Source organism: Macrotis lagotis, chromosome 1, assembly GCF_037893015.1.
Source record: "Macrotis lagotis isolate mMagLag1 chromosome 1, bilby.v1.9.chrom.fasta, whole genome shotgun sequence".
Classification (NCBI taxonomy): domain Eukaryota; kingdom Metazoa; phylum Chordata; class Mammalia; order Peramelemorphia; family Peramelidae; genus Macrotis; species Macrotis lagotis.
The window spans coordinates 401,856,816-401,881,526 of NC_133658.1; the positions used below are offsets into that span (position 1 = coordinate 401,856,816).

The following is a 24,711-nucleotide window of genomic DNA, read 5'->3' on the forward strand; positions in this document are numbered from 1 at the left end:
CAGTTGGCCAGTTTAATAGCTACAATTTTCCAAAATAAGGCAGCTGAGACCCTCGTGCCTATCCCAGACATATGAAAGTCAGTACTAGGCAAGAAGTGCAGTTTGGTGGTGGTACCATAGGGCAAAAGGCACTGGTCCTGGAGTTAGGTAAACGCATCTTCCTGAGTTCAAATCTAACTTCAGATACTGTGTGACCCTGGGCAAGTCACTACATCCTGTTGGACTCAGTTTCCTCATTTGAAGAATAAGGTGGACAAGGAATTAGTAAACCACTCCAGTATCTTTTCCAAGAAAACTTCGAATGGAGTCATGAAGAGTTGGACACAACCAAAATGACTGAATAACAACAATCATAACAAAGACCATGACAGGCAAGAAATATACTGATCAGGTCAATACTCAATTCCTGAACTCTTCAAAGGTCAAGATTACCTTTGGAGGTCCAAAAGGCAAAATGAATTTCTCATTGAGCCATAGCTACAGAGGAAGTTTGTTAGATTGAAGTCAGAAAGCCTGTGTTCCAATCCTAGGTCTACTAATTATCTATTTGCAGGTTCTTGGGCTATTTCTTTCCTCTTTCAGGGTCTTAATATCCTTTGTAAAAATGAGAAGGTTGTGTAGGTTTATTAAGCTTTTTAGTTTATGTTGTTAGCTTAATTGAAGTCCTTTCCAACTTAAAATGATTGTATGATCCTAAGACTTTCAAAATTTTCCCACCCCCCTCATTGTGTTCAAGTTATTTGTACCTGATGGTAAGAGAAAATAATCAAGGCTGACAAAATGACTTGGCAGGCCCCCTTCTCAAAGATTCTATCCTTCCTCTTCCCCTCCCCTACCCCACCACCACCACAGGTGCCTGAAATCCTGCCATTCAAGAATGAGTCATCAAGTCACTCCTATTGGTTAAAGATGCCCTTTTGAAGGCCCTAGTATCTCTGGACAATTAGTTTGCCAAGTCACATTCCAACCACTAGAAGAATTACTGGGGCAACAGGAGATCCCCAGGCCTGGAAAAGGAAAGTGATGATTGGAGGAGAGAAAAGGTCAAGGGATGGAGAAAGCAAAAATATTGCCAAAGGCTAGCCCAGAGAGGGTTTGGAATTTAAGTCCAAAGGATTTGGTTCTGACACCTCAGACACATTCTCCTTAGTACAAGTAGTCCTATTTTCACACTTTGCCTTTCTCTGAAGGCCTACAGAGGTTCCCCGCCCCCCCCCCCCCAGTCCCTTAACCTTGGACACAGCAGCACAGCACCATCTAATGACTGGTGAGAACAGCCCTTTAACTATTGATAATAGCAACAGCCCTAATAGCCCATATTTGCATAGTAAACTCATTTGTATATTTGCATTGTATCATGCATAGTATTGTATCTTTCTAAATGATTTCACTTATCTCATTTGTCCCTCATGGACAACCCTTTGATCAATTTAGCATAAGTATTATTCCCAGCCTTACAGATGAGGAAACAGATTTAGAGAGAGAAAATAAATTATATGAAAGGTCAAGAAAATAAATGCTAAATTGGTCCAAATAAAGGTTAATTCTAAATGTAGACCACACCCCTAAAATGAGAGCTCCTAAAAAAGGGGGGGAAATGTGGTAGAAATTGGGGAGAGAGTATATCGATGTGGTATTTGATGAACTTAGAATGTACCACAGTTCAGTGGGATTTGGTGGGGGGTTTTGGTCATAATACTTCTCTTGGCATTCTGCTTTCTCTGGCAGTTTCTTCAAGTACCCCACTTCTCTGGAAAATGAGACCTGTCTAAATGATAAAATTCACACAATGAATAAGACACCCACTTTAAGACTTCATTTCTGGAGCTGAAGAATAATACCCTTATTTCCTCCTTCCATTAAGCATTCCAAATGCCATTCTTTAGAGGGCATCATCAGCACCTGAATCTGTAAAGAGATTTGGCTCCCACTACTGACAACAATCAACTATACTATATTGTTACCCACCATACAGAGCCCCAGAGAAGTGATTCCTGTGTCCAGAAGCCCCATTGCAATCTTGTTTCTTGATCAGATCTGCATTTTTGAGCTGAGGGGGCTTGTCTAATGAAATCACTCAAAGGAATTGAATAGAAACAAGGTAGAAACTTGGCAACCATCTCCAAAAGCAAACTAGCTTAGCATGCAGGGCTAGACTGGCAAGGGAAAGCAAAACTGATTTCACTTCAGTTTTTAAAAAAAGGCAGAAAAATTCTTAATTTCTATCTTAATGTCTACAAAAATTTGTATTTAGATCAATTCAGAAATCATTTATTCAATGTTTACTCTGTAGAGAACTGCTGTGCCAGACCCAGAGAGTGAAATAAAACCTAGCTAAGATATGGTCCCTGTTCATGATATGGAGTTTACAGTTTAGGGAGAAGATATGACAGAAACAGATATTGTGGCTATAATACATATTAGCAGATGGTGGCATAACTGCCTAAGCAGGTTGAGCTGTCAGTCAACCATTGAGCCAAAAGGTTCCTTCCTCCCTCAGGGGGATGGTTTTCCTATTCGAAAGCCTTGGCCAAGAAGGGTTACTGGTGGTTTGAAATGGAAAATAAGTTTACCTTAACTTCAAGCTTCCAGCCTGGAGTGGTTTTGTTGTGTTTTGTTTTAATATCTTCTAGTGTCTCTGGAGGATTCTAGGCTCAGATACAAATTCTCTTTCTCCCTTAATGTCCCATATTCTTAACTAAATTAGGTGACTCCAATCCTCAGTTTACACCGACAAATCCACATGTGAATTTATAAAACCTCAATATTTTAAATTTGCTTTCCTTCCAGGATTTATCTTTCCTCCCCTCCCAATCTCATTGCTAGGATTCAAGTAAGCAGAACTGGCACAGATTCAAATAGCCATCCAGATTTTAATACATTATCACATGCATGCTGAGAAAACACTTAAACACAATACTGTTTATAGAAATAGCAGTTTTAAAAGCAGCCACAGTTGGCAGCTGCAAGAGAAGAAGGGGAGGCGGGAGAAGTGGAACTGTCTTTCCCTTCCACCAGTTCTCCATTAGGGAATGGAGTTTTTTTAATTCATGTTTTCAATGAACAAAAATAGATTTTTCCTTCCCTCTAACCATCCAACTTTATATAAAGAAAAAAAAACTCATAACAAATATGCATAGCCAGGCAAAACAATTTCCCACATTAACCATGTCCCAAAAATGTCTCATTTTTCGTTTTGAGACCATCATGTTAAGAGATGGGTAGCATAACTCCCAATTGGTCCTCTGGAATCACAATTGTTCATTAATCAGAGTTCTTAGGTCTTTCAAAGTTGTTTTGACAGTGTTGTTTTGTATAAAATAGCTCAGCATCCGCTCATAGGAATCTTCCTAAGTTTCCCTGAAAAGGACCCTTTTGTTATTTCTTATAGCATAATATTTCATTATATTCTTACCATAATTTGTTCAGCCATTGCTCAATTGATGGCTACTCCATTCATTTTCACCTTCTTTGCTACGCTGAAAAGAGCTGCTGTAATTGTTTTTGCATGTATGGGTTTTGGATAAAGAAAAGATCAAATAAAACACATCACAGAGGGGAATGGATCTCAATTTACCTTTCCTCTCTTACTCTGGGAAGTTCAAGGAAATTTCCAGGCAACAACTTTATTCCCATATCCCAGAAACTCTGGAATGGCTTTGTCCCTGCTGTTGGAGCAACACTTTGCAATGCTTACTCAGAAAATAATCATTAAAATAACACGATGGTTTGAGGTAGGACAGTTACATAGTTCAGTGAATAAAGCACTGAACCTAAAGTCAGAAAGACCTGAGTTCAAATGTGGCCTCAGATACTGGCTGTGTGACCTTGAGCAAGTCATTTAACCTCTGTTTGCCCTAATCCACTGAAGAAGAAAATTACAAACCACTCTAGAATCTTGGGGTCACAAGGAGTAGAATACAACTGAAGGGTCATTTGAATCAATGGTCCTATGACTCCAATTCAGTTCTCTGATTTTCCTCTTGAAAATCTATCTACCTATATCCCTTATTAGAATGTAAGCTTTCTGAGGTAAAGGAATTACTCATTTATTCATATTCTAGGCAAAAGGAATGAAATGGTAGGTGGGGAAAGTTTCAAGACATGTTCATTATTTGTACTTGCACCAGGAGTGCAGAATGGATGAAGTATAGTCTACATGAGGAAAGGAGAATGAAAGAAAGCAAGAGGGGCAAGTTGGAAGAAGAAAGCAATTTGCATCTAATCTTGTGAGAGATATTTGCTAAGAATACTATTGTATGTGATATAAATCAAACAACAAATGGGCTGAAGAGTTCATACTTCAAATCTTAGTTCACTTTGATGGGGTTATACAGCTTTAAAAGTCACTTTCCTCAAAAATAACTCTTTGAGATTATGTAAATTAATCCCTCATATTATAGATAATGCAATTAAGATTCAGAGAAGTGAAATGATTTATCTAAGGGTACATAGTTAGGAAATGGCAGAACTGGAATTCTTACCCAAATCTTTTTATTCCAAGGCCAGAAATAGAAGTTCTGAATGAAAAGAATAAAGAATATTCTGTAATCTGTCTCAACCATTCCTGCTCTCCCAACAACTTCATTTACCTGTTTATCCCATGTTCCCTTCCCCCCAAGTTATCCAATGTCTCTATTTATTGTTTTAGGGCTAGACTCATCCTTGGTACAAGAGATCAATTTAACAAGTATTTCATGATCAATTTCTAGGTGACCAACTCTGTGGGGAGACAATAAGGAATACATGTAGTCCTTACCAGTGTATAGCTCAGTCTGCTTTGATCACACTGGAATAAAGAGCAAACAATACAAGATAAAATAAAAATAAATGCTATATTAAATGTTAAATGATAAAAACTGTGAGTGCTGAAAGGAGAAGCAGAGGCAGGTTTAGACAGAGAAGGTGTCATGGAATTGATGGAATTTGAACTGGGTCTTAAAGGATGGGTATTTTAAATGGTATGTGGAGAAAAAAAGAATAATATTCTGGTAAGGATGAACACAATAGAAGCCCAGAACTCAGAGTTATAAAGAGCCTTTGAGAGCAGCCTGTAGCAATTCCCTCTCATACTAGGTATGAGCTAATTTACCCTTTTTTTGGAGACTTCCACTTTTCTTTCAACAGTGTCTGAGGCAATCAGGGTTAAATGACTTACCTGAGGCCAAATAGCTAGTGTCTATGGTCAAATTTGAATTCAGGTCCTTCAGATTCCAGCATCAATATTTTATCCACTGAACCATCTAGCTGCTCTAATACTTTTAGGGATTTTGTTTTGGTTAAATGAGGTTAAATGATTTGCCCAGGACAACTAGTAAGTGTCTGAGGTCCAATTTGAACTCAGGTTCTTCTGACTTCAGGGTTGCTACTCTAAACATTGTACCACTTGCAAATTCTTAATAAACATTATTTGACTTACTCACACACACACACACACACACACACACACACGACTTACTTGCATTGTGTATCTTTATATATGAGGCAGTTAGATGAGGAAGTGGATAGAGCACTGTCTGGAGTCAGCCTCAGACACTAACTGCTTGAGCCTGAGCAAGTCATAACTGGAGGAAAAAAATGACAAACTACTCCAATACCTTTGTCAGGAACACCCTTTGGACAGCATTGGTATGCTCTGATCCACAGGGTCTCAAAGAGTTGGATGTGACTGGAAAAATGAATAACACAGGTGTGGCTAGGTGGCACAGTAGATAGAGCACTGGCCCTGGAGTCAGGTGTATCTGAGTTCAAATCTGTCCTCAGACACTTAACAATTACCTAGCTGTGTGGCCTTGGGCAAGCCACTTAACCCCATTGCCTTGCAAAATAAAACAAAAAAACTAAAAACTAAAAATGAATAACACACACACATACAAATATGCACACTTGCCTTTATAGTGGGTGTATACATGCATATATACACATGAATATATATGTGTTTGTATATGTATGCATATAAAATAAAGTAAAAATTAGAAAGGAAACATCTAGACACCAAACATCTGCTTTACTCTTACCTATCCACATGGCACCAGAATGAGAAATGAATTCTCAAACTCCATATTCCAAATTCAAACTCCTGTGTGTACATATATTCACACACATATATGTACACACACATTATTGTTTAAGTCATTTTTCAGTTGTGACCAACTCTTCATGATCTCATTTGGGGTTTTCTTAGCAAATATACTCTAGTGGTTTGCCATTTTCTTCTCCAGCTCATTTTACAGATGGGGAAACTGTGGCAAACAGGATTAAGCAGCTTGTGCAGGGTCACACAGCTAGTAAATGTTTGGGACCAGATTTGAACTCAGGTCTTCCTGACTTCAGACATACAAACATACACTCATATATACATACAATTTACCCCCACACACACACACACACACATACACACATACAAATTTTATATCTTTAATTGCTATGGTGTTGAAATGGACTCAAGTAGATGCCATCCTAAAGGGTCCTAGTTGATGTTGTTTCTGAATTTGCCTTCTAAGACTATTTTGTGGAGATGTTGGAAGAGAGGAGTGAGAAGGAGTTTGGAATTTAGAGTTTGAGAGTTTATTTTCTAGATTGGAACTATATGTGTGGGTAAGAGTCAAGCAGGGCTAGGTGTCTAGGTGCTTGTTTCCCTATCCTTTCCTTTTGAGACAAAGTTGTGCTGATGTTGCTCTTGAGGTTGTTGTTTTATTAGACAGACAGAAGGGGGTAAGAGACTGCTTAGCACTAAGCTTGATGACTGAGGAGGAAAGATAATCACTCCCTCAACATCTTCCTTTCTCTGTCTCTGAACAGGTGAAGGAAACAATTTCCATTAAATCCCCAAGTCCTCCAAGTTTTTGCCTGTCTCTCTCCTCCTCTCATGAGGAAGGCTTAATATGTTACAAGCAGAAGGCAATTTCTGTTTTTACAGTTGGAAGTGCTGTTTGGTTTTGTCTTTAATATTTCCATTGACTGACATAGAGCCTTGCTTCTAATGGTCTCTTAACAGATATTTGCTGAATCTCTAAACAGTTGTCTATTTGGTTTTCCACAACTTAAAGATAAAAACCTTTTTCTTTTCCTTAGCATTAATTTAAAAATCTCAGCTTATTCTATGCATGCCTGGTGCTTTTCTTGGAGTACTTTGACCCAATTTTGTATTCATCCTGTTACCTACACTTCTTTCCATATTCTGTACACATTTTTCAAAGATCTAATTTGGTATTGTGCTAAAAGAAATGATGAGCAGGCATATTTCAGAAAAATATGAAAAGACTTACATGAACTGATGCTGAGTGAAGGAAGCAGAACCAGAAGAACATTTTAAATAGCACAAAGCAACATTGTGTGATAGTCAACTTTGATAAACTTAGCTCTATTCAGTAATACAATGATTCAAGACAATTCCAAAACACTAGTTAAGGAAAACGCTATCCATAACCAGAGAAAGAACTATGAAGTCTGAATGCAGATTGAAGCACACTATTTTCACTTTTTGTTTTTTTTTTTTCCTTTCTTGTGGTTTTTCCCTTTAGTTCTAAATCTTTCACTGTATCACTACTATGGAGGAAAAAATATCTAAGTTGTTCAGTGAATTCTCTGTATGGCCACTTCAGTCTCATTAGAGGGCTTCATCTTTTCTTTCTTCTAGGGTGCTGAGCCTGGAATCAGGAGGACTGAGTTAAAAGCTAACCTCAGATATTTACTAACTCTGACTCTAGGCAATTCACTTAACCTCTGCTAATTGTAAAATGGAGTTATAAACTGCACCCACCTTCCACTTCTGTGCAGCTATGTAACCCATTGGATAGAGGGCCATTTTCTGAGTGCAAATCTGGTCTCAGATACTTTGTAACTGTGATCTGGTCAAGTCATTTAATTGTTGTTCTTAGGATCATATGAGATCAACACAATGCCTAGAACATAGTATATACTATATAAAAAAATATTCCCTTCCCCTTTTTCTATTTAGGAAATATTCGTGTCATCAGAACTTTTGGTTCCATTTCCCTTAAGTCACTTTTTTACCTGATAATTCCTGGTTCTATAGAATTTAGGCCAGAGAACCCTATTTATAGCTTCTCTGAATTCTTTGAAATCCATGTAAAAGGTATCAGTTTTTGACCCAAAAAAAAATTAGATTTCTTCCTTGTGGCACAATTCAGTCTAATGAAATTCATAAAATACTTATTAAGTACCTACTATATGAAGGGCACTGTGCTAGGTACTGAGTGATAAAAAGACAAAAACTAAATAACTAGGAAGTAAAGGCATTTGAGGGAATAGCAATAGGTATATTGAAGTTCCTAGTATAAAGATGGGAGATTCAAAGAGGAGAAAGCATTCACTCTTTTTCAGGAATCTCTAGATTTTATATATATAAATTATATTAATATGAATAATATGTAATATTTCTATATACTTGCAAATTATGTTTTATATATATCTTTTACTGCATGTAAAACATTATATATATACAAATATGTTATCTGTTATTGTTGTGTCCAACTCTTCTTGATACCATTTGGGATTTTCTTGGCAAAGGTATTGTAGTTGTTTTGCCGTATCATTCTCCAACTCATTTTACAGATGAGGAAACTGAGGCAAATAGGGTTAAATGACTTGTTCAGGGTCCCAGAGTTAAAAAATATCTGAGGCTATATTTGAACTTAGGAAAATGAATCTCCTTGACTCCATGTCTGGCATTCCATCCACTATCCCACCCAGCTACACATATATGAACAGATGTAGAGACACACATGTGCATGTATATGTGTGTTTATTGGTTGGTGTTTTCTTTGATTTACTGATTTCTCCAGCTCTAGTTCCTGATTTGAGGCATTGTTTCAGGGCCAGACTCTCTCTGCTATTCTTTTCTGTGGGGTCCCTGAGACTTCCAGGGAATTCTTGGGACTTTCCTGGAGTTTACTCAAGTGAAATAAGTGTTCCTAAGGTCACAGAACCTTACAGGCAGCAAGTGTCTTATCTCTGGTCCTGTTAACGACTCACTTTGTTGGTGAACCCACCTTTCTATTGCCCGTGGGCTTCCAGCCAACTAGTTCTGAGTTAGCAGTTAGAAGTCTCTTACTATGTAGTTTCTCATTATATTTATCAATCATTATTCAACCTGGTATGAGCTTCAGGGTTTTGCTGGAATAAGTAAGTATTTGAGAGCTGGACAATTTGCTTTCCATTAAGGAAGCCATTTTGTTTAGAAGTAAAGGAAGAGAGGGGTGGCTAGGTGGTACAGTGGACAGAGCACTAGCCTTGAAGTCAGGAGAACCTGAGTTCAAATTTGACCTCAGACACTTAGCAATCGCCTAGCTGTGTGACCTTGGCCAAGTCACTTAACTCCATTGCCTTAAATAAATAAGATTTTAAAAAAAGAAGTAAAGGAAGAGACTTAAGATAAAATGAAGTTTTTAATTATAGAATAGACATTGCAGAGGAAGGTGGCACAACAGTAGTAGAAGGTGGAACAAACCATAATGATGGTTTGTACTTCCTTTGATGGACTTTTACACTTTTTACCTAGATTGTTGTACAAACCTCTTTACACATATTTAATTCTTCAATATGAGCTTAGCAGGTATCAACAAAAGGGCATTTCAATATTTGAAGAACATAAAAGACTATCCATAAAACAAGCAAACTTCTATTATATTTCTGAATTCAGCTCCGTATTTCTAGGCTCTCCTCCTTCCAATCATCTAACCACACAGTTGTCAAATTGAGATAAAGTTATTAATACTCTCCCCAACTCAAAAAGTGTCAGTGGCTACCTTTACAATCACATTTCACTATTATTCCCCATTATGCACTCTCCTTTCCAGGAGAAACTGGTTTACCAGAGTTAGTACCTGGCCTTCATCGTGTGTGTGTGTGTGTGTGTGTGTGTGTGTGTGTGTGTGTGTGTGTGTGTGTGTGTGTGTGTGTGTGTGTTAGGTGGAAGAGTGGATAAGGTGTGGGACCTGGCGTCAGGAAGACCTGAGTTTCAATCCTGCTCTAGATATTCAATAATTGAATGATCCTTAGCAAATTAACTTATGTTTGCCACAGTTTTCTCATCTGTAAAATTAACTGGCAAAGGAAATAGCAAACCACTCTAACATCTTTGCAAAGAAAACCCCATATGAGGTCAAAAGAAAATGGAGACCAAAACACAACAACTATCATTAATATCATTATGATGAGGAGGAGGAGGATATGACTTTGGGCAAATCACTTATATTTTCTCAGTCTCATATTCCTTATCTGTAAAATGAAAATAGATAAACCATTTGGTTTAACTCTAAATATATGAATCATTCAAGAGAAAGACTAACAGTTTAGAAGGCCTGGGCTAAAATTCCAGTATTGTCATTTGCTAACTATAAGACTTTTTGTCTCAGTTAATTCAACAATAATCTTTGCCCTTCCTCACAAAAAATTGTTGTAAGGGTTTTATTAGATCTATAAATTGTAACAAGCCATGAAAATTGAGGGGTTATCATTAAAGATGTCAAATTATTATTACTGAATTTATTCTTAATTAGAAGAGTTAGGTAATGGATCCTTGACTCAGACAAGTCATGGTATCCAGATATTGATCTGGCTGTTTAACAGTCTCATTCCTCTCAAGCTCTATTTTCTTCATAATCTCGGATCTTATCCTCTCAGGTAGGGCAGGGCAGGGCTGGTAGAGAGAGCTCAAGGTTTAGAGGAGGGTAAAGAAAAAGCACCAACAGGCAATAAAACAGAGAAAAAAGATCTCCAATTCTGAGGCAGAATGCTGGTCCAGTGTTAAGTGACCTAACCCTTGATTGGCTCAGTCCCAGTCTAAGGATTCCAGGAATAACTATACCAGTGTGAATAACTTGGAGGGGGAGTTTTCAGAGGGGGGAATATGGGAACTCCTCACAACTCTTTAGTAAAGGGGCTTGACTTGATCCTAACCTAATCTAGGACCCTGACCTCTCACCATACTGACCCACATCCTGGGTATCATAGTCAGTTGGCAAATGTAGCTTCTGCCACCCAAATACATGTTCATGCATTATTAGGACTGTTGTTTCCCTAGCAAAGCCCAACTTGAGGCCTGACTCTTGAACTAGATTAGGGATTTAACTTTATCAGCAGCTACAAAAACATTAAACTGTTCCCTGAGGGCAAAGTTTTGCCTGCTTAGCATTCTCCTTTGCCTGAGAAGCCCCAATGACCTCAGCCATCCCAGGGCCTGGGTTACCTATTCCAAAGTACAAATTTCTTATATTGACATTTGGAGTTCTCCACAATCTTGCCACAGCCTATTTTTCTGGGCTTATGCCAGTGGTGTATGAGAGCCATCTCCTACAGATTTCAGAGAGCCAACTGTTTAATTTTCAGTGTGAGCATTTACACAGTAGCTATCAGCATACACTAGAAATCAAGCCTTAATTAATTGTTTTGTTCATTACCCAGATTTAAGAAAGTGGTGGAGAAAATGTTAAAACTATCAGTGAAATCAAAACACAAAAAACCTGCCTCTCTGAGACATGTGTTCATTTGTTTTTACTTCTGTCTTTAGGATCAAACTGAATACATGCAATCTCTTTAACATAATAATCTTTCTAATCATAGAAAGAAAGAAGTGAACTTGTTCCAGCTTTTCTCCAAGCCAAATTTTCTCCAACTCTTTAAGATATAGTTTCCAGATCTCATTCCAGTTGTCCTTCTTTGGACACACTCTGACTTGTCCTTCCCAAAATGAGTATATGTGTATATGAGATGTTCAGGAAGACTAGCACCTCTGGTGTGAGGACTAGCTGAGCCCCTTTCAGGGAGGCTAATTCACCTTTGGGGTACACTAGCACCAACACTCATCTATGTCTCTAAGAAGCTGTAGCATAGCCACATCTTGCTAACCTGGGCTGGTAGATAGGTTAAACCAGATTAAGGGTGCCAACAGGTCTCAAACCTATAGGGGAGTGAGGATGTTTACCCCCAAACAAGTGAAGACTTCCCCCTGGTGGAATGGGTGAATGAGAACAATTTGTTCCAATGACCCTGGACTTCCTCGGGTATTGTGGAATGCTTAGAACTTAGATATAAAAGAAGTGAAGATCATTCACCACATCCTGGGTCATCACCAACCATCTTGACTTCTGTCTTGTCACTGGATATTGATGTCACAAGAATCAAAAGTAAGGCTGAAGATTTCAACCTTGTAATGCCATTGGTCCTCTTCAGCAACAATGGACATACAGCAACATTAACCAGGGTAGAGAACAATTAGGATCATAATCTCTTTTTCTAAATACTCTGATTCTATAACATAGACTAGGGAAATATTTACTTTTTGGATTCAATGTCACATATTATTGACTGGTTCAACCTTTAGGCTTTATTCAAGGAGAGTTTTAAAGAAACCTGGAAACTGTGCTTTTCAAATTTTTATCTCATCTGTTCTTATAAACAACCCTAGGAGGTAGGAACTATTATTATTCCTCTTTTAACAGTTCAGGAAATTGAAGCACAGGTTTAGTGTCTTGTCCAAAATCACAGAGCTAGTAAGAATCTAAGCTGAATTTGAATTCAGTTCTGCCTGACTCCAGATCCTACACTCTACTAATACACTAACCTACTCTTATTCCAGAGGACTGATGATAGACAATGCCAATTGAATTGATCATTAAATATGCTGGATGAGACATATTTTGGGTATATGACCAATGCGGGAACTTGTTTTGTTATAAAGGTTTTATGGATTTTTTTTTAGGTTTTTTGCAAGGCAAAGGGGGTTAAGTGGCTTGCCCAAGGCCACACAGCTAGGTGATTATTAAGTGTCTGAGACCAGATTTGAACCCCAATACTCCTGACTCCAGGCTGGTGCTTTATCCACTGTGCCACCTAGCTGCTCCCAAGGTTCTATGGATTTTTTCCCTTTATTTTCTCCTCATCCTATCAAGTAGGATAGGGAGAAAATAAATGTAGTTAGTTTTAAAATTTCTTTATTTAAAAAAAATTGCAAAAAAAAGGAACAAACCCCAAACTCCTAGATCATAAACTTCTATTAACTTAGTCCATCCTATACTTGTGAAGTTGACTTTATTGAACCCAAAGCAGAGATTTACATTTATCCCCTAAAACTGACTCCATTGTTCTAGTTAGCTGATAGCCAAAGAGATTGCAACAATCTGTGTATTCATTTTGAGTCCTACCTTTGCAGATTAATGGGCTTCCAAGATAAGGAAGATTTGATTCTTCTCTGCTTTCTCTCAGGTAGGGGCTAGCTGACCCTGGCCAGAGAAATTTCTCTGAAATGTTTGTTAAATAAATGAATGAAGGATCAAATAAAATAAGTGCCACCTAAAAAAATTGTACCAAAAAGCTGGAGAGTGAAGAAGAAAAAGTAATACCTTTCCTTTGCCTATAAATTGTAGGAAAGTCTTAAGATAAGTAGAAAAAGCATCACTGGAGTTCAAATCACCACCTCTAGCACTTACTGCCTTTATGAGCTTGGTCAAGTGACATTAATGTTCCTGGGTATTGAACTTGATGGCCTATGAGTTCTCTTGCAGCTATAGATCTGTGATTCTGCTTTCTCCTTGGTGATGATACCAACATGGATATCTTTTAGTTCAGTCATGTCCAACTGTTCATGACCCCATTTGGGGTTTTCTTGGCACAGACTCTGGAGTGACTTGCCATTTCCTCTTCCAATTCATTTTACAGATGAGGAAACTGAGGCAAACAAGGTTAAGTGACTTGTCCAGGGTCACACAGCTAGTTAGTTTCTGAGGTTCAAAATCTCTGACTCTAGCCACTCATCTATTCCATTCTATCCACTGCACCACCTAGCTGTCCTAAATAGTAAAGTCAAACTCTGAACTTCCAGAGATCAGTTAGAAATGGAAGCATAGATAAGTTATCTCACCACCAGGTATTGTCATAGTTTTGATCATAACATAATGCTGACTAGCAATTGGTAGTGTTATTTCCATAACCTGCCAGGCAGCTTCTGGGAAACCAAAGTCTTTAAGTTCCATGGAGGGTATATTTTCAGAGCTGAGTAGCATAGATCATCAAATGAGAAATAAACTTTACCCTACTGTCAAAAGATTATCACCATAAATTTACTGTACAAATGACTAGACCATCAAGACAGATTAGCTTAACTGTACTATCATAAGTTTGTCACCATAAAAAATTCTACTAACACTCTGCCCAGTGTTACTGTAATGCCATGGTGCCTCAATAACATGGGAAAGACCCACATTTAAAAAGCCAGCTGTATCCAGACCAACATCAGAAGTCCTGTTTCCTATGCTTATCAGGTCACTGAGTCAAGACAATTCTGGAAGAGGCAGGGAGAAGTATGTCTTTGCACAATAGTCCCTTCACTTTAATCAACATAATGTGCATGTCATGCCATCATTCATTTGAAGTCACAGTCTTCTTCAATTATAAAGGACAACAATCAGAGAATCATAGGAATAGCCAATCTGATAAAGCTAATTCAGGCAGTCTTTCTCCTCCTATTTTTTCATATATCCTCAGTCACTGGGAACAAAGTAGGAATATAATCACTGGCTAATCAATTAACAAGGCCGGAATGAGATCAGCAGAAAGTCTGACTGACCCTTCTCTCTTCTTTCTGCACTCTTCCTTGGCAAACTCATCCATTGCCATGCCATCAATTATCATCTCTATGCAAATGACTCCCCAAACTGTTTTTCCAGCCCTGACCTCTTTCCCCAACTCTAGTCCTGCATATTAAATTGCCTTCAGAATATCTTCAGGTGAATGTTCTCTTGATGATGATGTTTGTCCTTCATTCTCAAGGAAGACCATAACATCAGGGGAGGTGATGTCATGCAAACACATGAATTGGATATAAGTGAGGGAGTGCAGTGCTAATTCATTAGCCTATTTTCTCCCCCAGAGCCATATGGGTCCAGTGGCCAGCTATGAATCAAGGGGATTGGAGATGGCCCTGGATTTGAGGCAATGAGGGCTAAGTGACTTGTCCAAGGTCATAAGCTAGTAAGTGTCAGGTATCTGAGGTGGGATTCATATTCTCTTAACACTACACACTCAATATGTCCCAAACTGAGTTTAACTCCTGCTACCACTATTTCTGTCTGTGGTACCACACTATTCACCTGGTCTGCCATGTTTTAAACCTTGAAGTTACCTTTGACTCTTCCATCTCTTTCAACTCTTTATATCCAATTAGTTAACAAGTCCATCTGAGTTAGCAAGTCTTTTCTGTAAGTCTTTCTCTCTGTTTCCATTGCATTTACTCTAGTTCAAGCCTCATTACCACTCTCCCAAAATATTGCCATGCTTCCTATAGATCTTCCTACTTCCATACCCTTTCTACCTTTAGCCCTCCAAGCTATTCTCCTTTTTGCTGCAAATTTAACCTTCAATATATTTAAATCTAATGATGTCATTCCTTTCACTGAACATTTTCATTTGCTCCCTGTCATCTAAATAAAGTTCTAATTATTCTGTCCAACACTTGTTGCCCTCTTGTATACTACGTTACCTCTCCAGTCTTATCTAACACTAGTGTGCTTTGCATGCTCCATAATCCAGCCAAAAATACTATTCAATTTTTTTTCATTTCTTGATTTCTTTTAATTCTCTTGTAAAAAAAGTTTCTGTTGATGTCTTCTTTTATTATCATAATTTTCTCTAATATTTCTCTCCCAGAGGAATTCTATATAACAAATAGTATGTTTTTTAAAACAAGAAAGAAAAGGAGAAAATAAGCCCAATTGTTCATTACATTGTACAAGTCCAAAAACATGGGCAATTTGAAACCCTTTAAACATCCTTGAGGGGGTTGTTTGGAAGTGTTCTCTCATATCTCTTCTTTTGAGTCATGCTTGCACTTCATAATTTTGCAACATTCACTTTTGATTAATATGTATGGTCATTCTTTCTATTTATATTATAGTTATTGTGGATATTGTTTTTTGCCTCCACTTACTTCACTCAGCATCAGTTCATATTGATCTTTTTATGCTTCTCTCTATACACCATACACATCAATTATTTACAGCACAGTAATATTCCATTACATTCAGATAGCATAATTGTTTTTTAGCCATTCCCCAATTGATGGGCATTTATTTTGTCTCCATTTTGTTCCATCACAAAAAGTGCAACTAAAAATATTGTGGAATATATGTGACCTTTGTTCTTTATTAGTGGCTTCCTTTGGGTATTAGCCAATAATGGTATCTGTGGATCAATGATATGGACATTATAGACACTTTGCATAATCTCAAATTGCTTTCCAAATTGATTATACCAATTCACAGTTCCACAAATATTCATCAGTGTCTTCTCTTCCCACAAGCCCTCCAACATTCACTATTCCCATTTATTGTCAGCTTAGAAAACTTGCAAGGTGTGAGGTAAAACCTCTGGGCTGCTTTGATTTGCATTTCTCATTATTAGTGATTTGGAACATTCATGTAGTTGTTAATACTTTGTAAGTCATCTTTTGATAATTGTTTATTTATATTCTTTGACCATGCATCTATTGGAGAATGAATACTTTCCCTTTTTACTATACAAAAAAATTCCTACCTTACTTCAAGCTATCATCTCCTTTTACCTGGACTATTGCAATAAATAGTCTATTAACTGATCTCTTTGTCTTAAATCTTTTCCTTTCATGGGCCATCCTCCACATGACTATCCAGGTGATTTTTCCTTAAGTACAGCTTTGCTAGTATCACTCCCCTACTCAGTAAACCCCAGAAAATCCTATTTTCTAGAGGATCAAATATTAACTCCTCTGTTTTGTGTTTGAAGTCATTCACAACCCACTGGCACCTAGCTTTCCACTCTTACTTTACTCTTCTTCCCAAACTGGTCGTTCTGCTATTCCTCACCATTTCTTTTCTTTGCATCTTTGCTGGGACTGCTCTTCATCTGCTCCTCATCTGCCTCAAATCCTGAATCATCGCCAGTCATCCTGGTTCATATCTGGCCACTGGATCCAGATGGCGACCAAGGAGAATATGAGGTGCTGCTGACTCAGCAAACCCCCTCACTCAAATCCCATTTATACACTTATCATGTCATTACCTCCCTGATGTTATGGTCTTCTTTGAGAATGAAGGACAAACATCATCATCATCACCTCATTCCTAGAATATTCTCTTCCTCTTGTCGCTTAGATTCCCTTTAATACTCAGCTCAAACATCACCTTCTCCATGAAGTCTTTCCAGAATTCTTTACCCCTCCATCTGCTTGTGCCCTCCCTTGCAAAAACTCCCTTGAATTTTATATATATATATACATATACATATACATATACATACACATACATATACATATACATGTACATGTACATGTACATGTACATGTACATATACATAGAAAATATGTGTGTGTACATTGTTTCTCCTGGTAGAATAGAAGTTCCTTTAAGGCAGGGACTGCTTCCCTTTTGGTTTTTGTATTCCCCAGCTCCTGACACAATGATGGTTTTGACTCATAGTCCTGAGGTAGCAGTCTGTAGTATAAATTACTTAGAGTGGAAGTTGACTCACAGGTTCCTGTTTGATATATAACATTTTGTGCCTTCCCCTCCTCACATCACACACCTCAACTCACCAACGGAGAGGGTTTAATGGATGAGTTTAACCAAATGTTGTATTTACCTCCTGAGTACTGAAATGAGATATTAATAACATCTGTATAGTATTTTAGGTCTCAGTGGATAGAATGCCAGATCTGGAGTCAGGAAGATTCATCTACCTAGACATTTATTAGTTGACTGACCCTGGGAAAGTTACTGATCCCTGTTTGCTTCAGTTTCCTCATCTGTAAAATGATCTGGAGAAGGAAATGACAAAAAATGCCAGGGTTTTTTGTTTTTGTTTTCACCAAGAAAACCAAAAGGGGTCAAGAAGAGTTAGAAAGGACTGAACATAGTATTTTAAGGTTTAAAAAGCACTTTCTTCACAACAACCCTGGAAAGCAGGAAGGCCAAGTCCATTTTACAGATGAGGAAACCTAGTATTCTCTGATAAATTAGATAATTTGTCCAGGGCTACACAACAAGCAATGTTGGACATGGGACCCTCTTGATTCCAAATCTATGGTTCTTTATGCATCAGTAGATACTGAAAAGGATCTCACTGTCTACACCAAGAAACACTTGCTGATGACTTCTCTCACTGTGGCAATGTCCTCCAACAGTATACTTAGTCTCAGCCAAGAGGTAGACTGTATGATGGATGACTCCACCCTAAATCCTGCTCAGTGTGAATCAGACACAAAAATGTGTGTGCCATAGTGCCCCAGCTGGCTCATCTGACTCAGACCATAGGCAGGTTATGTTGTGTGGAGATACCACTGACAGGCTTAGCAGCACCATGTCCGGCATCGGCCCAAAGGGCTTTTATGGGATTTGCTAAGCAGGCCAAGCACTTGGACTATGTGGGGGTGTTTATGGGCTGTCTATCTGACTTATACTCACAGCAGCTGGGATGGTGGCAGGAAGCACATCCTCTGTGGCCTCCAGAGATGTTAGAATGATGCTACGACTCAGAAAGAGTAGTAAACTGGCAATTTTTTTTTTAGGTTTTTGCAAGGCAAACAGGGTTAAGCAGCTTGCCCAAGGCCACACAACTAGGTAATTATTAAGAGTCTGAGACTGGATTTGAACCCAGGTACTCCTGACTCCAGGGCTGGTGCTTTATCCACTGTGCCACCTAGCCGCCCCTAAACTGGCAATTTTATATAAAGTAGGAGCTGACTGAGGCTTGGCTCTGGCTGATGATTCCCCTCTCTTCCCCCTCCATGGATTAATCTCTCCACTGGCACGTTTCTTCCTAAAGGGCCATTTAAATTTTTTTAAAGTTTCTTTTACCAAAGGGATATTTGCTAAAAAGATATTGCAACTAGGCAATGCAATGGATAGAGTCTTGGGCTTGGAATCAAGAAGACCTGAGATTAAATTCAGCTTTAAATATTTACTAGTAGGGGCAGCTAGTGGATAGAACAATGGAGTCAGAAGGTCCTGAGTTCAAATCCCACCTTAGACACTTAATAATTCTCTAGCTGCTTGGGCAAGTCACTTAACCTTTGTCTCAGTTATCTCAACTGAAAAATAGGAATAATAACAGCACCAACCTCCCAGGGTTGTTGTGAGGATCAAATAATAAAATAATTGTAAAAGTGTTTACCTTGTATATGGTTGTAGTTTTGGAGAAGACCAGTGATCTCACAAGGATTGATATATTGATTCATATGTGAATTGGATTTAAATGAGGCAGAATTCCACAAAGTGCTAGCCCTTTTTCTTGCTTCCAGAATCATGGAATTCCAGTGGTAAAACAAAAGACAGGATAATTGACAGTGGTAAAGAAAGCAGTGGATGGCCTTGGCATCTTGTATATCTGACCAAGCTCTAAGTGCTCTGTAAGCACCTACTTCAGTTATTTTCATCATCATTGTTCTTTTTTTTTATAAATGAAAATTTTAATGCATACTTTTTAATGAACACAATGACAACAATGTAAACAGAATTTTTTAAAAAACTGACCCTGTAATTATAACAGCTAAGAAGACACAAGGGAATGTACTTCTTTTCCTTCTTTGCAGATGTAGGGAACTATGGGAGTGGGATACTGTCATACTCAGTTGATGTACTCATTTTGCTGATCATTTTCCCCCTTTTTTTATTCTTTACTAAAGGGAATGGATCTCTAGCTGGGGAAAGAAAAAGGATAGGTTGAAAAATAAAGATCATTTCTAAATAAAGGATAGCAAGTAATGAAAAAAGTACATTTTGTCATCAAGTCTACTTTGGGAAATTCTACATATCTGGACCATCATAAAAACCTCACATTTCTAAAGCACTTTGCTACTTGCTTTACAACATCCTTATAAGGCAGGAAGAATTATTATACTTATTTCACAAAACTGAGGATCAAAGAAGAGATCTGATTTGCCCCAGTCCCTTATTCATATTAATAAATAGCATAACTATGTCACCAACTCAAAGTTCTATTACACTATTCAAATTCATTTACTTAAATTACATAGTCATAAAATAGTATAACTTTTAAATAATTCATTAAAAAACTAAACCAACAACTGTGGTGAAGTAACATGATCCACAATTTAAAGTTGAAGAACCTGGGTAGAGGTTAAGTGACTTTCTTAGAGTCACACAGCTAGAAGGTAACTAAGATTTGACCTCTGGGCCAGTACTCTATCCAATGAACCACCAAACTGCCTAGACATAAAAATATCATTATATAATAATAGAATGAGTTCTCAGACCCTTGCCTGCTGTGTGATCTTTTTTTTTAATATATATATTTTTTAGGTTTTTGCAAGACAGATGGGGTTAAGTGGCTTGCCCAAGGCCACACGGCCAGGTAATTATTTATTAAATGTCTGAGACCAGATTGGAACCCAGGTACTCCTGACTCCAGGGCCAGTGCTTTATTCACTGCACCACCTAGCCACCCCTGCTGTGTGATCTTGATCAAATTTTCTCCTCTGTAGAAAGGGGAATAATACTTAATGCTATTTACTTCAAAGAGTTACTTGAGTGGATTAAATTAAATAATTGATAGATCTATATAGTATTTTAAAACCTTAAACCCACATGTAAGTGAAAATTAATATTATTCCTTCTCTTAAGAAACATACTGTATACAGTAGCAATATTGTTCAAAGAATAACTATGAATGACTAAGTTATTCTGAATATTATACTCAAATCAATTACAAAGGACCAATGAAGAAAGGTGTTATCCACCTACAGAGAAAGAACTAATAGAAATATGCATAGTATAGTTTTAAACACACACACACACACACACACACACACCTATCTATCTATATAGTAGATATATATGTAGTGTCAAATGGTGGTCTTCTCAAGTACAGGGTACACAGGGAGACAAAGAAAGACAGTTTAGAACTTAAAATTTACCAAAAAACCCTAACAAATTAAATTTAAAAATAACAAAACAAAACAATGTGAATATCTTTTCCCACAAATATTTCCAGAACATCAAAAGAGTAGGGATGAAAACCTAACAAGTAGAAACAAGCATATTTTTATTGTTCTTAATTAGGTAGTTTCTAAGTTGAACCTACTCTCAGTGTTTACTAAAAGGCTGCAAATATTTTTATATTGACATATATACTACAGAGAACAATTCCCAAGGCATTATGCCGAACTATTGAGAGTGCCCATGATTCCCTGTGGGGCACAAAAAATTTCAATTTTCAATCAATCAGGTTTTATGGAAGTTCTCTTTATGTAATTGCCCTTGACCAGGTAACAAGCTCACAACTTTGGTATCAGAGTATTTAAAAGGTATGTTACATACAAATAAAATTCCACTGCTCTTAAAGGGGCAACTTGCAAAAGTTGCTGCTGGGGGAGGGTCTACATTTTAAAGATACACCAACTTTGGCACTTTCCACACTTCTTCAAACAATGGGAAAAGAGAAAATGAAGACATTTCAAATATTTTCAAGTTTAATTTTTCCCAAGTCAAAGCAGATCAACCCTGAAAGCGGAAGCAATCACTTGCAATCTTCCATACTGTGTTGTTGGGGGTAGCTTGTGCGGTCAACAGAAAGTTCTGGTTGAAATAGAGCTGTTTATTTCCATCAAACTTCACAGTCCCACAGATCACCACAAGGATGGTGGTTTGGCTCTGAGTAGCTTGCTCATGAACAGGTTGGCAATCTAACACATTTATATGGAACTCACTAGATGGCAACATCTCAAAAAATTCACTCAGGGCATCTTGTCCAGAAATAGCATTTCCATTCCAAATCAAAGTGGCACTGTTCAGGTATAATCTAGTCAACACCCTTCTTCTTTTATCAATGGTGTCATAGTAAATGTTAACAAATTCTTCAGCGGCTCTACATGCTCTACATAGATCTTAAAATACATAGATGATGCCACTGCCATTTCCACCTCCCAGTGAAGCTCTCCAGGCACAGGAGCAATCAGGTTGTTCAGAAAATGCAGTAGTTTCAAGAGGCCTAAGTCTATTACATTACTTTAAATTTGGATAGACAAGGGGAAGCAGGGAAATGGAAAAGATGGAAATCCCCATCTGAGCCATCTTGAAAGCTGACATTCCTTTCTGAAAATGCAGGAGTGGGTTGATGGTAGAACACCCAGGTCTAAGCAAGCCAGGGACACATGGCAATGCTGCAGAAGGCAGTGCGGGCATCCAACTGTTGGCCAGCACAGGCAGAAATTGAGAGAAGTGACTTGCTAGAAGAGTTCCTTTGTACACTGTAAAATTCTGCCCTGGAAGGGAGAGGAGAAGGAGGAGGAGGAAGAGGAGGAGGAGGAGGTGTCCCCTCCCGGGAACCCGGAGCACAAGCGGGAGCCAGAGCAGGAACCGGATCCAGATCTGCTGCGGCCGCTGAGCGCCAGGCGCCTCCATCATTGTTCTTATTCAACTATTCCATCAAGGTAAGCCTTCACATGCTTCACAACAGGTTTTGAGACCTGTTGGTGATTATCTTCAAATTAGTTTAAGCCATTTCCCAAGATGGTTTGCTAGTATAGCCACTGTGCATGTTATAACTTCTTTTTTTTCCTTTTCTTTCCTTTGTTTCTTTGTTATTTATGCATTTATTTATTTTCATCCATATGCACATGTATATTTTTAAGTTAAAAAATTTCCTTCCACCCTCCTGTCCTACATCCCTCCCCTCATCCGGGAATAGTCAGGCTCACATTGTACATACATATTTTGATTAACATGTTTACAAATTAGTTATTTTTGGTATAAGGAATTATGATTAAAGAAAAGAGATACATAAGAGATAATTTCCATAAATTGTTCATCAGATTCTGAAGGGTTGGGTTTTTTGTGTGTGTTTTGTTTTGTTCCTCTGATAGGGATAATATAATCCATAGGTGGTCTAATACAATTGTCCTAGCTCTCTTATAGTGATAATAAAAATCAAAAGTGGTGAGGAACCCCAGATGTCTGCTTAGGTATGGGACAAGATACAATCTGATCTGAAGTGCTCTTGAACAACATTCATAGTCCGGGCACATATGAATACTTATTAATTGCAGAGCCTCAGGATGGGAGTTAGGGATTCAGAATTGTGAGTTTCTGTCATAAAAAGTCTCATAGAATAATATTGATATTCATGGTCAGATGTATTCAGATCTCATCTTTGACACCTAAATGGGCTAGTCATATAAACCGCTCCAGCCCTCAGCTTCCTAATCTGTAGGATTCCTAACTGTTGTATCATCTATGAGGAAAGAACTCTACTGGGTATTGAAACTGCAGGCTGCTAACCAGGGATAGGGAAGCTAGCTGGTGCAGAAAATAGAGTGAGTGTCAGACCTAAAATCCTGAGTTCAAATCATATCACAGATACTTACTAGCTCGGTGACCCATGGTAAGTCATTTGGCCTCATTTGCCTCAGTTTCCTCATCTGTAAAATGATCTAGAAAAGAAAATGGGAAATCACTCTAGTATGTCTGCCAAGAAAACCCTAAATGGGGAACCTGACCAAATAACAACACCCTAGAGATACCTCGAATTTTTAAAAATCTAGTTAAATTTTATTTTTTTTTGTTTTTGCAAGGTAGTGGAATTAAAATGACTTGCCCAAGGTCACACAGCTAGGTAATTATTAAGGGTCTGAGGCCAGATTTAAACTCAGATCCTCCTGATTCCAGGGCTGGTGCTCTATCTATTGGGCAACCAAGCTGGCCCAATTTTATTTTCTTTAAAAATTGAAGCTCCTATCGAAAAAGAAAAAAAAAAAGAAAAACAAAATCATAATAACAGATAAGCACAGTGTGTAATCCAATACAGTCAAGTATAGCATATTTCTGCATCAAACATATCCAAAATATGTATGTCTCATTCTGTATCACCTGCTTTCTTCACTGAACCTCTTCCCATCCACAGAAACTCTGCCCAGATTCATTTATCAACTTTCAAATCCTCTTGATTTCTCAGTCATTGAGATTCTAGATTCCTAACTGCCTAAGAATAAATCTCTTTCTCTAATGTCTGATACTGGATCTGTCATTCACAAATTAAGGTTTCTATCCCTCTATCACACTCTAATTCTGCCCATTCTTTTATGGTTTGTCCTAAAAGTCCCAATCTATAATCTTCATTTTGGACCTCTTCCTATCTTCTATCACTGAGACCTAGCCCTCCCTGGGTGATACTATATCCTGAACATCTGTTCCACTACTACTCAAACTGTCTCTCATATCCCCTGACTCATTGGTCCCCAAGTGGGAGCCCTGCTCCCTGCCAGGCCTTCCATCTATTACTGTCTCTCAGTCTTCCTTTGAGAGTTATTTTATCTATCATCCAGATTTTGCTGACTGTTATCTACCAACCCCCAAGATATTCTTCCTCTTTTTCCAGTAAATTTAGTCCCTCACTTACAATCTCCCTCTCAACCCCAAATCTAGTTTTCATACTCCAGAACTTCAACATATATATATTGATGTTGTCTTAAATACTTCCCAGTATTTAATTTCCCAGTTCCTCAGTTCTAAAGACTTGCTTCTCTGCCATCACTTAAGTTTTACACATTCCTGTCTAAAAGCTCTGGAATTCCTCTAACTGATCAACATTTTCTATCATCTTTTCTCTTCTATGCCTCACTCCTGTTTCTATTCTTTATCCTCCCTGGGAACACCAATCTCTCCACCCCCTTAGTACTTTCCCAGGACATCACCTCTACTCTGG

At 38.0% G+C, this 24,711-nt stretch overlaps 1 pseudogene; it reads right to left on the minus strand.

The window, feature by feature from the left end:
• Window positions 1-21,463: 21,463 nt before the first annotated feature.
• LOC141518427 (NTF2-related export protein 2 pseudogene) lies at window positions 21,464-21,925 on the minus strand (annotated as a pseudogene).
• Between the last annotated feature and the right edge of the window lie 2,786 nt (window positions 21,926-24,711).